Source organism: Schistocerca piceifrons, chromosome X, assembly GCF_021461385.2.
Source record: "Schistocerca piceifrons isolate TAMUIC-IGC-003096 chromosome X, iqSchPice1.1, whole genome shotgun sequence".
Lineage (NCBI taxonomy): Eukaryota > Metazoa > Arthropoda > Insecta > Orthoptera > Acrididae > Schistocerca > Schistocerca piceifrons.
This window is the reverse complement of record NC_060149.1, coordinates 916,720,742-916,734,697: the sequence shown is the minus strand read 5'-3', so window position 1 is coordinate 916,734,697 and position 13,956 is coordinate 916,720,742. Positions and strand designations below refer to the sequence as shown.

At 43.3% G+C, this 13,956-nt stretch overlaps 1 protein-coding gene across 10 annotated transcripts in view; it reads left to right on the top strand.

The window, feature by feature from the left end:
- Positions 1 to 13,956, top strand: part of LOC124721092 (phosphatidylinositol-binding clathrin assembly protein LAP) — a 174,739-nt gene that overhangs the window by 136,147 nt on the left and 24,636 nt on the right. The window lies entirely within an intron of this gene.

The following is a 13,956-nucleotide window of genomic DNA, read 5'->3' as shown; positions in this document are numbered from 1 at the left end:
GGAGCGTTTCATACTAGTCCCGTCGAGAGACTTCATGCTGACGCTGGTGAGTTGCCACTCACCTACCGGTGCGATATACTGCTTTGTCGGTATGCCTGTCGGCTACTGGCAATGCCCGACCACCCATCTTATCGTTCCTTTTTTGATGACTTTCTAGATTGTCAATACGGGTTGTATGTCTCTGCCCTGCTTCCCCGTGGAGTTCGCTTTCGTCGCCTCCTTCAACACCTTGGTTTTTCACTCCCTGCAACCTTTCGAGTGGGCGAGAGCCACACGCCACCTTGGCTCCAGGCTCAGGTTCGCGTCCACCTTGACTTCTGCTCTCTCCCGAAGGTGGTTACGCCCGGTTCAGTCTACCACTCCCGTTTTGTCGAACTTCGTTCGAAGTTCATTAATATGACCTTCATTTATACAGATGGCTCTAAGACCAATGACGGGGTCGGTTGTTCTTTTATTGTCGGGGCACAAAGTTTCAAATACCGGCTCCATGGCCATTGTTCGGTCTTCACAGCTGAGCTCTTTGCCCGCTACCAGGCTGTTCTTTACATCTGCCGCCACCGACATTCTGCATATGTCACCTGCTCCGATTCCCTGAGCGCTATCCAGAGCCTCAGTGATCCGTACCCGGTTCACCCTTTTGTGCACCGGATCCAACGCTCTCTTCAGCAGCTGGTGGACGTCGGTTCTTCGGTTAGCTTTATGTGGGTTCCTGGCCATGTCGGTATCCCTGGGAACGAAGCTGCAGATGCCGCGGCCAAGGCTGCGGTCCTCCAGCCTCGGACAGCTTCTTGTTGTCCCTTCATTAGATTGTAGCAGGGTCATTTGTCGGCGCATTTTATCGCTGTGGCATGCCGATTGGGTTGCACTTACAGGCAACAAGCTTCGGGACTTGAAACCTCTTCCCGCGGCTTGGACATCCTCCTCACGCCCCTCTCGGCGGGAGGAGGTAGTTTCGGCCCGGTTACGAATTGGACACTGCCGGTTCAGCCATCGCCATCTGCTGACGGCTGCGCCGGTGCCGTTCTGCTGACGGTCCGCCACATTTTAACGTCCTGTCCGGATTTTAACACACTGCGTCTTGATCTTGGCCTGCCATGTGCTCTAGAAGCCATTTTAGCGGATGACCCACAAGCAGCTGCTAGAGTTCTTCACTTTATCAATTTGACAACCCTCTCTAAGGACATTTGATTATGCTGTTTTCTTTTTTTAATCCTATGCCTGTCAGTCTGTCTTTTATAGTGTTTTCCGTTTCGTTGCTGTTTTAAACTTGTGACTCGCGGTGCATTCCTAACGTAGGCTGGGCGCTAATGACTGTTGAAGTTGTGCGCCCTAAAACCACAAAAAAAAAACAATTAGACGGAACACAATCTTCCTCATCACCAGTTTGCCCAGTCTTCTAGAGAAACAAAATACAGGAATATAAATTTACTGATCGCCTGTCGCATACTGAGGTATGTAAAAAAAAAAAAAAAAAAAAACGAATGGCTACATCCTGTTGATATGACGTCTAATTATGGGAAAGTCGCAGTTGTCACTCCCACCGCCTCACCTTTTTTAAAAGTGTCTCCCACTGCCCTCCCCTTGCTGTTCTCACTTCAGTCTTGGGAACCACTACCCACACATGACTACCGTATTTACTCGAATCTAAGCCACACCTGAAAAATGACTCGAAATCAAGGAAAAAAATTTTTCCGAATCTAAGCCGCACCTGAAGTTTGAGACTCGAAGCAGAGAGAAAAGTTTTAGGCCACACCTCCAACTCGAAACAAAGTTGGTAAATTGTAATATGAGACACAATTTAGGTCGAATAAATGACGATACAGATACAGTAGTTTGGTTGTCGTAAGCTTAGCAGTTAAGCTTTACCAGGTAGGCATTGGTATGCATCAGGCGCTCCGTCCGTATTTATACGGGTACCCTTCCTTTTTCACGTGCTTCGTCTGGTTTGAATTGATTGCTTATTTTTCTTTCATCTGATAAGTGCCGTTCTCTTTGTTATAGGTGTTTACGTCTCTCTAAGCTGAAAATGCATTACTGTACTGTCATGCATTGTTCGTCGCATTCTGATAATGAGTGTTTACGGCCTGTCGCCGCTCGTGGCATGGGTTGCTTTTGTGCGCGCTACCGCCGCTTACAATTTAAAAAAAAGGAGGGAGAGGAATCGTCTCATTAGCGAAACAATGGCAAGATACTGCTATTTGTTGTTACTTACACTGCTGCTTTCTTTGATAATGATCAATAAGAACCAAATAATAGGCTGCGTATGATGCAAGATGTTCTGAATGAGAGTTTAGCGAAAACTTTTCTCCGTTTGAAAATCTTTGCAGACGCCTGTTTAGTAATTATATTCTGCACAGAAATTAGTCATCTTAGATTTAAAAATCTAGTCCATTCCCGTGCTTCAATTCTGACTGTATCACTACTAGGCATAAGAATAATACGAATATAAACATGACATATGTATATTCTTCCGCGTTTGCTGTTGTCGCACTCTAGTTTCGTAGTTTATTGGGCAGAAAGGATTTAAATGACATAGTAGCAAACACGAAAGAATACATGGCAAAATGTTTATATTTGTATTATTCTTATGGTGAAGAGAATACTGCGTGTGATTCACAATTCATAAAAGTTCGTATTAGCAACCATCCCTTCTCACAGGTAGGAAAAAATTCAGAACGTAGAGTTGGCCATGTTAACAAACATCCCAAACGGTCTTGCCAGTCGGATTTTCGTAGTACGTTAAAATGCTGCTACATTCGAAGATGAACAATACAGAATTTGTATTTACTTCGTTGGATAATGTATGAAAATGAAGTGGTCGAAACTCGGGGCGGAGAAAAAAGCTCGTCTTCCTTTTTTTTAATTTTTTTTACTGACTCAGAGGTTTTGCCGCCAGTATTTATCTGCATGCTTGTGTAGCGCTACATATATTCGACGGCAGAAGTTAGTTGTGGTGGCACCTACCAACATTTTTCAGAACTTCCGCTTACTTTGCACTTGATTCTAAGCCGCAGGCGGTTTTTTTGGTTACAAAAACCGGAAAAAAGGTGCGGCTTGGATTCGAGTAAATACGGTAGAGCAGCAGCTACTTCTTGTGGCACCTACCTGTGACAGGGATCCTCCTTCATAGAACCCACAGATCGAAGACTCGACGCCAGCCTATGGCCAAAGGAAATGACCTGTGGGGTCACAGGGCTACCCACTCATCATCTGTCCCCAAGCTTGCCACACATAGGCTCTTGAAAGAATGCTGCCCACCAAAGATAAGGCTGCCCTGGTGACCAGAGGTGAGGTCCCTCCTCCCCAAATTGTCGCAAAGATGGGTCCCAGTGCTCTGTGATTATTGTCCATTGTGTTGCTGTGCTGACCCTGAGGGGCCATGTGGAAGGTTCTGTACATAGGTTCACACTGATTTGGTCAGTGAATTGATTCCACTTTGTACCATTTCGGAAGCAATAGTGGTGAGTAAAAAGCACATCAACAATCACCATTTGCAACATTTACATACATTGAGGCAGGTAACTGACTTACCATGAGTTGACCAACTTAACCCACCTACTACTTCCTGCCCTCAACTGAGGTATTTCAATGCACACCGCCCCCCTGTGGGGAGTACCACTTCATCTGATAGGGGCCTTCTGATTGGCAATCTTCATAGTGACCATGATCTAAGTGATAATGCTCCTACCTACTTCAGTGCCACCTGTGGTATCTTTTCAACTGTTGATCTGAACACCTCTTCTCCCAGTCTCAAGGCTTCACTGTATTTCACTATACATGATCTTTGTGACAATGAAAACTTGACAGTGATCGTGTCACTTCCTTGCCACTACTAGACAGATGGACCTCCACAATGGGAGCTTTGAAGAGCTAACTGGCAGTTGTATGCTTCTGCTATTACCTTCGCCCTCTGTCACATTGCATCATCGAGCTTATGCAAAAGTCTGCTACAATCACCCATGCTGCTGGAACTGCTATTCCCTTTTCTACAGGTCTGCTCCACTATCAGCGAGTGCCATGGCAGAACGGACATTATAGCTTTCAGTAACAGCAAAGAGCCCTGCAGTTCAAATTAAAATCATTCCCAGACCAACCTCATCACTTGGTAAGCAACTTCATGCTCAGGCTAGCTGTCTAATTAAATGCAGTAAGGAATGTTAAGAGTGCTATGTCTCCTCCCTGTGTATGTATGCTACTTCCTTCCCGGTGTGGGCTAAGTACTGTACATAGCCTTATGGGATGTCCGTGATGAATAACTACTCTAGTCTGGTCCTTCAGGGTGGTCTTTGTGCTGATGGGTTGGCTGTTTCTGATCACTGAGTCATCCTCTGTGACAGCATGGGCATGCTCTTCTTATCTGGCTACCTTTCTACTGCAGAAATGACTAGTTGGTCAACCCCCCCATTTCACTGCCCCCCCCCCCCTCCACACACACACACACACACACACACACACACACAAAGTGGACTCTCACAATGCACCTTTGACTTACTAGGAGCTGCCTCAAGCTTTTGCCTGATCTTGTGATGTGGCCCCAGGCCCTGATCAGATTCCTAATCAGATGATCCAATATCTGAATGTTACACAAAGGTTACATCTATTCAGGGTCTTCCACTGTTTGGCTTGCTGTCTTCCTTTTGCAGTGAAAAAACCCAGTGTGTCTAGAGCTGCCAACTGATTAGTGTCACCAAAATGCTGTGCAGGTTGCTTGAAAATGTCTGTAGATTATGGTGGGTCCTAGAGTCTAAATACCTTCTGTCATCCTATCAGTGTTGTTTCTGGGAGGGAACAATCTGCAGCTGACCATCTGGTTTGGTTGGAAACAGCAATAAAACAGGCTTTTTCTAACCACACACATCATTGCAAACTATTCTGATGCACATAAGTCACACAACACGTCACTATCATATTTCATTCACCTTCTATGTCTAGGGCTTTTGAGGCCTGCTACCGATTATTTTTCAGTTTTTACCCTACTGATTGTTCTGGGTTGGTCAGCACTTCATTCTGCTCACCATGGATCAAAAGAGAACAGCTTTCTGCAGGGCTGTATGTTGCCAGTCATCAGTATCAGTGGGCTGGTGGCTTCTGTTGGGCCACTGGTCACTCCTGCACTGTATGTTGAAGAAAGTATGGCTTCCACTCAGTAACCTTTGTTGAAAGCAAACTCCAAGGCACCATCAGACAGGCCTCAACTTGGATGCTCTCCTTTGGTTTCTAATTCTCTTATGGAAAAGTACAGGACATGCATTTCTGTTGTACTGCAGTGTGTCCTGATCCAGGCCTCTACTTGTGTACACAGCTTTTGGAATTCTTTGCTTAGTCCAGTTTGTTGGGGCCACTTCCTTCATAAAAAGCTGTAAGCTGTCCCATATTAGTCAACTAAAGACTAGTTGCGTGCAGAAGCTTAACACTCCTTGCATCCTTGCACAATGGGGTGTGGATCATGCTACTCTTATCTGTATTTACTGGCCCTTGCTCTTGTCCTGACTAGTCTATAGATGCCAGGTTTATGACTAAATATGTGCATATTTTTTAACACTCATTATTCCAAACCTGACAGCTGCATGGTATACCATTCTGTAACCACCTTGTTACTTTTGCCATTTCCTTCACACTCTCAATGACATTTACTCACGGATGCTGTCTGCAGTCCTGAACAGTTTTAAATATCCTTCCCCCAGCCTCTAACTGATCATTCTTGAGCTGTTGCAAGATATGTGGTACATCCATTGCCTAGGGCATTTGCCACCATAACTGTTGGTTCAGAATCTTGTCATACCCATGAAAACATGTCCTACAACCTTCTCACCTGGTTCCTCATCTCCCACACATGAAAGGTTAGTCTTACTGTCCATCAAAATCATGTTGCCTGGTGAAAAGCACTCTACTTTCCAACCACTGATCCTGCATTGCTCCCACTCCACCCTAGGTGAAGAGGTGGAGCATTGCTATGACTAAGATTCCCTTCAGCGCTCTATAGTGCACAGCAGCCTGGGAACAGGGAGCTGCAATTACTTTCGCTCTCCATTTGACAAGGTCTACTATGACTTGAAATAATGCTTTCAAACACGTTGATGATAAACTGTTGGCATAAAACTGTTAAAATTGTGGCACACAAAATTATTCACCAGACATTTCTGTTGTAAAAAATATAAAATAGTTTCATTCCAATAACACAATTCCACACCTTAACTAATGCTCAATTGTTCTTACTTCCTTTGCTCTGCTCCCAAGGAATGGATGTCGATACTTGGGCAATGAATTTTGAGTGCCCTGGAATGGTCATAGTTGGCAACTGGAGCTTGATATTGACTGGTGCTCTTGTCTGTGTTGCTTGGTATGGTCATTGGTATCTTGTAATAAACTTTGTTTTGCCCCTGGGGGTATACAATGTAGGTAACATTTATTGCTGTAGTCTATATGACTATAATTTCCCCCGTTTGTTTTTCTGCTAACTCTAGGCATTCTGGGGCCTTCGTTTTTGCCCCTGCACACTGCAGGTTTATTTGGTCTGACCATACCAAATGGTGAAGGAATCTTCCTCCCATACACCAACTCAGACTGGGAGGAGGGGGTAGCCCACTTACAAAAGTACGAAAGTGTAGTACAGTATGAAAGGTTAGTAAAGGTAGTAATAAAACATATCAGAGTTATAAGCCACTAAGACATATTAAAAGTTTATATCCAAATCATTACGGTGAGAATTTACGTAGTAGCTACCCAGACTACACAGAGTACAATAAATATGGTTTGTTCTACCCTTAATATGCAGGTGTAGTGGACTAATCTTAATTTCTGAACCCACAGCAAATGACACCATTGTTTGAAGTCCAACTTGAAATTTGTCACTTGCTCTGTGATTACTGTTTAAGGTACACCAAACTTGAACAACCAGTTGCTGACCATGGCTTGTGCCAGAGTATTTGCTTGCTGGTTCGGAATAGGAATCATTCCACGTGCCGATAGCTGGGGCTATTAATGGTTTAATCGAAACAGTCTCCCACTGGGGTAAAATTAAATGGATCTGGTGTAGCCAGTACTATTACTTCAAAAGGTTTAGCTGCCCCCCCCCCCCCCTCCCCCCAGTAAACTTTCCAATCTTACTTGCTCATGGTTCGTGTCCATTTGTGCACACTGTAACCTGTTTTCCATGTATTGCTCTACAGTCTAAATCTTCCATCCTAATCTTACACTAGTACCCTTCCACTACCTTCCAGTTCATTGCTTTAAAATTTCCATGCCCAGATTACACATTATCATGTTTTTCCTTCCGCACTGCTTCCTTGAGCTTCGCTGATACTATCCCATTTAGCTCCAACGTAGGTGATTTACTAGGCTGAACTGTGTTCACATCATGTATGGTTTGTAGTTGGTATCAGCAGCTTGTGCTGTCTGCCACTCTACAATGCTGTAATGTAGTGCCTGCAATGCTGTTACCTACCTGTTCAAAATGTGATTGTTTCTGTGCTTATTGCCTACACTTCTTTCTTGGTGCAATGAAAAAGTTAATAACCAAACTCGCTCAGTTTCTATGCCTACATTGAGAGACTGCTAGATGAATCCTTTAACCCTAATAAGCAGTTTAGAGCTACATGATGGATTACCACCTTGAATTTCTTTCCATACAAATAGCATCAAAAGTATGTAATTTCATATGTCAAACTGAGCATTTATTTTTCTGTTGTGGAGTAAAATTTGTGTCCACCCATACCATTCTTACCTCATTGACGCTGTTGACATTGCTTTGGACATGCCCCAACTGTTCACACCTAAAACGTTTTAAATTAGCAGAAAATATGTCTCGCTTACCGCAAGCTTCTATTGCTGCGTCAATCTCTTCAGATTTTAGTCAACCTAACAGCAGCATACACGTTTTTTCGGGGTATCTGTCCAAACCCTCCTAGACCTGATGGGTGACTTGCCACTCAGAAAGGTATGTTCAGCTTCTTGGAGAATAATATTTGACTCATCACTGTCACCCAGTTTGTACATGTGCACACTTTCAGTATCCTGTCCACAAAACTTTCCCTGTCTCACTATGTCTCTTTGTAAAACCACTTTGTTTGCAGAAAAGCCTGGTGCCTTTTTTATCATTTCAGGAGGTCTTGTTTCAGCTGGTTAATTGTCTGTGTGTTCCTCAACCCCTCTGTATGTCTGACAAATGTTGGTGCCTCCCTTACCAACTACAATTTTGTTACTTGCAGTAATTGATCATCTAATGAACCTTGATGCTGCAGGTGTGTAAGCAGTGGTGGGAAGCAGAAAACCTAAGCTTTCGCTGGGCACATGCACCTGTCAGTGGCAAGTCTGGACCTTGTAGGTTGGAAGCAATTGATTGAACCCATTACACTATCAGGTGCATGTTGTGGAAGACAGTCTTTGCCACTGTAAACTGTGGTATTTCATTAATCCTTCGGCTATTATGGTCATATGCACACATCCTGCTATGCCATTGCCCTGGTGGTGTGGTTGTCTGCACGCACCACTTGGGTTTCCCTGCAGTGTTATGGACATCTGAATGCACCCTGAGCTACCAACACCTCACTCTTGCAGACAACTAACTTCCATATGATAAACAAAAAGTTTGAAGTATTCATCATACAACATATGTGCCTCACTGCATATAATCATTTGCAAAAAAAAAGAAAACAACTTTTCGTATCTTCAATCATTTAAGATATGATAACAACAATTCGTGATGCACAAGGATGTGAATAGGTGTCGTGCATGACTGGATATAAAATCCAGTAACTTGAGAATGAAATGAGATCCCCTTCTACTCACAGTTTCAAATAAAGTCACTACAATGTACGAGATAAAATCAGCCATGCACAAAGTTTATGCAATGTGATTTTTACCTCTGAAAAATCTTTTCAGTTTTGTGCAGCATTTTACTTAATTTGATGCACTGCAGTGGCTATAGCATGTAACAAAAAGAAATTCTGTCCTTTATCAAGTAAAGATATCAGTCTGTAAGATGAGCAAAAAAAAATTTTTTTTCAACTGATAGTTTCCGAAAAAGTGTATGATACGTATTTCATATTGGTTGGAGTGCCCTCTCTCAGCACAGGCATCAGCATCTGATGAGCAGTATAACCATAACAGAAGCTGACTCAGCACATAAGAAGAGCACATGTGTAGTTGCGAAAGGGTTAAGTCAAAACAGCAATGCTTGTTGCAGGGAATCATCCTGTGTCCCAGTCTCTGTAATTGTGGAAAGTTTTTTTGCCAGTACACAACCAGGTATAACACACTACCAATCAATAATAGCTGATGCACTTGCAATTATAATAAATTAACGTAAAAGGGAACCTCCCCATCGCACCCCCCTCAGATTTAGTCATAAGTTGGCACAGTGGATAGGCCTTGAAAAACTGAACACAGATCCATCGAGAAAACAGGAAGAAGTTGTGTGGAACTATGAAAAATAAGCAAAATATACCAACTGAGTAGTCCATGCGCAAGATAAGCAACATTAAGGACAAAGTCAGCTCAGGAGCGCCATGGTCCCGTGGTTAGCGTGAGCAGCTGCGGAACGACAGGTCCTTGGTTCAAGTCTTCCATCGAATGAAAAATTTATTTTATTTATGATAATCACATCCACAAGAAAACCTAAATCGGGCAAGGTAGAAGAATCTTTTTACCCATTCGCCAAGTGTAAAAGTTAGGTGGGTCGACAACATATTCCTGTCGTGTGACGCATATTCGTCACCAGTGTCATATAGAATATATCAGACGTGTTTTCCTGTGGAAGAAACGGTTGACCTATGACCTTGCGATCAAATGTTTTCGGTTCCCATTGGAGAGGCACGTCCTTTCGTCTACTAATCGCACGGTTTTGTGGTGCGGTCGCAAAACACCGACACTAAACTTATTACAGTGAACAGAGACGCCAATGAATGGACAGATCGTAACTTTGCGAAAATAAAATTTTCACTCAAGGGAAGGCTTGAACCAAGGACCTCTCATTCGGGAACTGCTCACGCTAACCACGGGACCACGGCACTCCTGAGTTAACGCTATCCATGATGATGTTGCCTATCTTGGGCATGGACTACTCAGTTTGTATATTTTGTTTATTTTTTTCATAGTTCCACACAACTTCTTACTGTTTCCTCGATTGATCTGTGTTCAGTTTTTCAAGGCCTATCCACTGTGCCAACTTACGACTAAATCCGAGGGGGGTGCGATGGGGAGGTTCCCTTGTTAGAAATGTCTTGTGAGATATTTCAACTTAGTACATTGCCTAGCCATATGCCCATTTCAGTAAAAATCTACCGAGACATACTCGGCGCAAGATGCAGTGTGCCATATAAAATTACATTGGGAACACCTTGCTGTTTGCAAATACTACTATCTGGTATTGCCACGGCATAGTGACACATCAACTGATATTAATGGTTCCACTTTGTGCCATCACATTTCCACGAATCTTATGCCTATACACCCATCTTCTGTACTTCGGTGTGCAGAAACAATTCACTCACCTCATTGACACTGAGCTGTGACTGTGCCAGCATGCTGCTTTGAGGTAAAGTCTTCTTATTACCTGAAGTGGCCTGGGGTGAAGAGCCGTTTATATGCGTGGGTGGATTGGGGGTGGCGAGTGTTTGTGAGGATGCAGACTGTTGGTAGCTCAGGTAAAAATATTAGAAAGCTAAAAAATTCTGTTGAGAAACATGCTAATACACACACTGTTTTGTGATGCAGTGGCCTTGCCCCCTTGTAGTGTGCGGTGTGGTTGACTCTCGGTGAGCTGTGATGGCCAGCTGTCAGCTAAAAAGACAGCCATGATGTCTAAGCCAGGAATGCTGATGCCCATAAGCCCACTCGTCAGCGTCTGAACCAATTACGTATGGTGTGGCTGGTCACAGAAGCCTTCTGGAGTTTTCGCAGGGTGGCAGCCTCCAGGATTGGAAATCACACTTGCAAAAAAAGTCACATGGCACCAGGACATGTGCACCCAGGTAGTAGGATAAGCAGGAGTACCATCAGGGCAAGAGTGAAGTAAGTCTAGAGGCAGACCACCACTAGGAAGGCATAAAGTCGAGGGTGGGTGACAACATGCTAGATGATACTGTGGGGTGGGGGGGGAGGGAGGGGGAGGGGGAGGGGGAGGGTCGGAGACCCAAATTTCTAGTGACTGACGGCTTACCCGTATCTACCCGGTGTCCGGCATAGTCGTCAATGTAGGTAGGTGCTGCCAGACAGCAGATACCTCTGCTAGAACTGACAGCTATTTATACTATTCAGAAGCTTGCTCATTGTGCTGATTTACTGCTACCAGCAATGTGCGGAGTAACAGTGTGACTAAGCAGTGTAAAAACAACTTGGCTTGTCCTGAAAGAGCCCAGTCTTCTGCTGCATTGACAGGATTGTGGTGCTCAATCTGTCCCACGTTGCAGTTCTCAAACAGCCATCTTGATGCAACAGACATGTGCAACAGATTTGCTGACACATTGGTGCCCACCAGCGGATGATGATTTAAACTGCTGTGGTGGAACTGGTATTTTCCTCAGCATGTACTTTCTGGTGTTGCCCCCCTTGCATTTTTCTATGCTATTAGTGCATTAATGTTTGTGAATGGGCGCTAATGACCTTAGTAGTTGAGTGCCCTAAAAAAAAAACCACGTGCAACCCAATAACCACCAGAAACTTCACTTTAATAGTACTTTCTGTTATAACTGAATTTAGTGACAACTGCTGTGGTCAGTGCTGCTAGCAGACTTGCTCACTACTGTGGGAGGCTGCCATGCATGTTTCCTGCCCAATAACATGGTGATCTGCACCTGTGTGTTCTGTAGCAAAAATGGCAGTGGCGAAAACACTAGTTCAAATTTGATGAGGGGCGAGGTGCACATGGTGTGTTGCTTGTGTATGCTGAGGGCTGTGGCCTGCCATATCCTCCCATTGAGACAAGATGTGGTGTTCTCCAGCCTCTCTGGCAGGCATTGTAGTAAATATATGGGGGGCAGCAGCCTCTGATACTGTGCACTACCTGCCAGCTTGCTCAGGTTCACCTCTTGTGTTACTGAGAGGATGATTTGATGCATCTCTGACAAGCAAGTCACCATATGAACCACAGAAGCGGATCTAGGATATTGGGTCTGGTGAAGGTAAGAAAGTGTCACAAAAATTGACAACTTCCTGTTGCCAGTTTCTTCCCTGTGGTAAAATTGTCCCAAATGTTGCATCTTGTAGGGAGAGCTGCTAAATGAGCTCACTTTCTAGTAACTTGCACCTTTCATAATAGGGCAGGTTCATCATCGTGTCACTAACCTCACTGGTGGTTAGGCTTCCTAGTAGGGCTACTACATGTCCATATTTGATGGACTGTTTTGTTAATCTGGTGGTGATGAAATGATTTCAATGCATGTGAACCAAAGTGACAGATAATCCCTCCAGAGAGCTGGTGCTTCAAATGCTATGCAGTTCACTTGCACTGCTGGGACATTCCCAAGAGGGGAGGGGGATAGTGATATCTGTAACCCTTGAAATATGAAAAGTGAAAGGGTATGGGAGTTGGATGATTTGGTAAAGAGAAGATTGGGGGTGGGGGGGGGGGGGGTTGCAAGGAAAGAAGTGAGCATGGAGCTGTGCAGTAGTTTGGAGTAGTTAGTGGAGAAGAGAGAGGGGTAGGATGAGGAGAATGCAAAGGGAGTGAGGGAATACTTGAAAGGCACTACGCACCTATGCAAATTGGTGAATTTGGTTTTGGGGGCAGCAGGAGGACAGATAGCACAGAAATTCACAGTAAGTGGAGTCAACTCGAAGTTCGTTGTGCCATGTTCGGGCAGTGGGCAGTGAACCTTGTCCTTGGCCACAGTATTTGACAGTTACCATTCATCCAAGTGAACAGTTGATATGACTGTGCTGTAGTTTTATATGGAAGATACATGGTGTAGCTGCTTAAGCAGGGGACCTCCTTTCAATGGCATATGATTTGCCTATGACAGGAATAAAGTAAAATATGCTCTGCAAGTTCACAGAGTGGATCTTTCACATTAGTCCTTCGTAAGAGTATGACAGCATTGTGATAACACCATAAGTGTAAACAAACTTGTCAACTTGGCAATTCTGTAGTGAATTTCATATTCATAGTATTATACATAGCTTCTCCAATCTTGGTGCAATTGTTTTCACGTATAGTTCAGGAGATACCATGATATGAAGGTATCGTAAATTCATTACTGTGCAAAATATAAGTGTTAAAATTGAAGCTTAAGAACCAACAACCTTGTCAATTTTGTAGGCTGATTGTTCCTGATTTACAGAAGGTACTTAAATTTCCATAGTTGAATAGTTACACCCATTTTTTTTATATCCTGTCATGTTTCTAAATTGTTTTGATGTGATTGAAGCCCACAATTTTCTGAAGCTGTTGATACTAATTTCCCATATTTTGATTTTAAGGAAAATAATCAAAATTTAAACTTCAGTCAAATAAATTAATGGGCATTCTCTTAGTTATGTGGAATATGGATTAAGATAGTCACCTGTTTTTTGAAAATAGGATGATACAAATTGAAATAGTCGGTCTGAGATCTGATCCGGTTACTTCATAATGTTCTCTTCTGTGTCATATTGATTTATCATTTTCTCAAAATCGACACAAAACCATAAATTCGTATTTCCTAGAATTCTGAATATCTTTTTGGAGCTTCATTCATAAAAGCTCTCTAAAAGATATTGTTTCATCATAGAGCCTAACATTTACCAGACTAATTTAGAGAAATAGCTAGGAGAACATAAGAGGTGAGGATAGATTTATTACTCTCATAACATATATGCTACTCATTGGATCAGGCTACAGCAGACATCTCAGAAAGTAGTGTTACAATTCACTTACGTGAAAATATAGCTGTGATTTAGGTAGTATAAACTTCAGTTGTTTGGTATTTAAACTACAATGTTCAAATATTTAAGTTTGCTCTATTATTGTGGCTTTTTAAA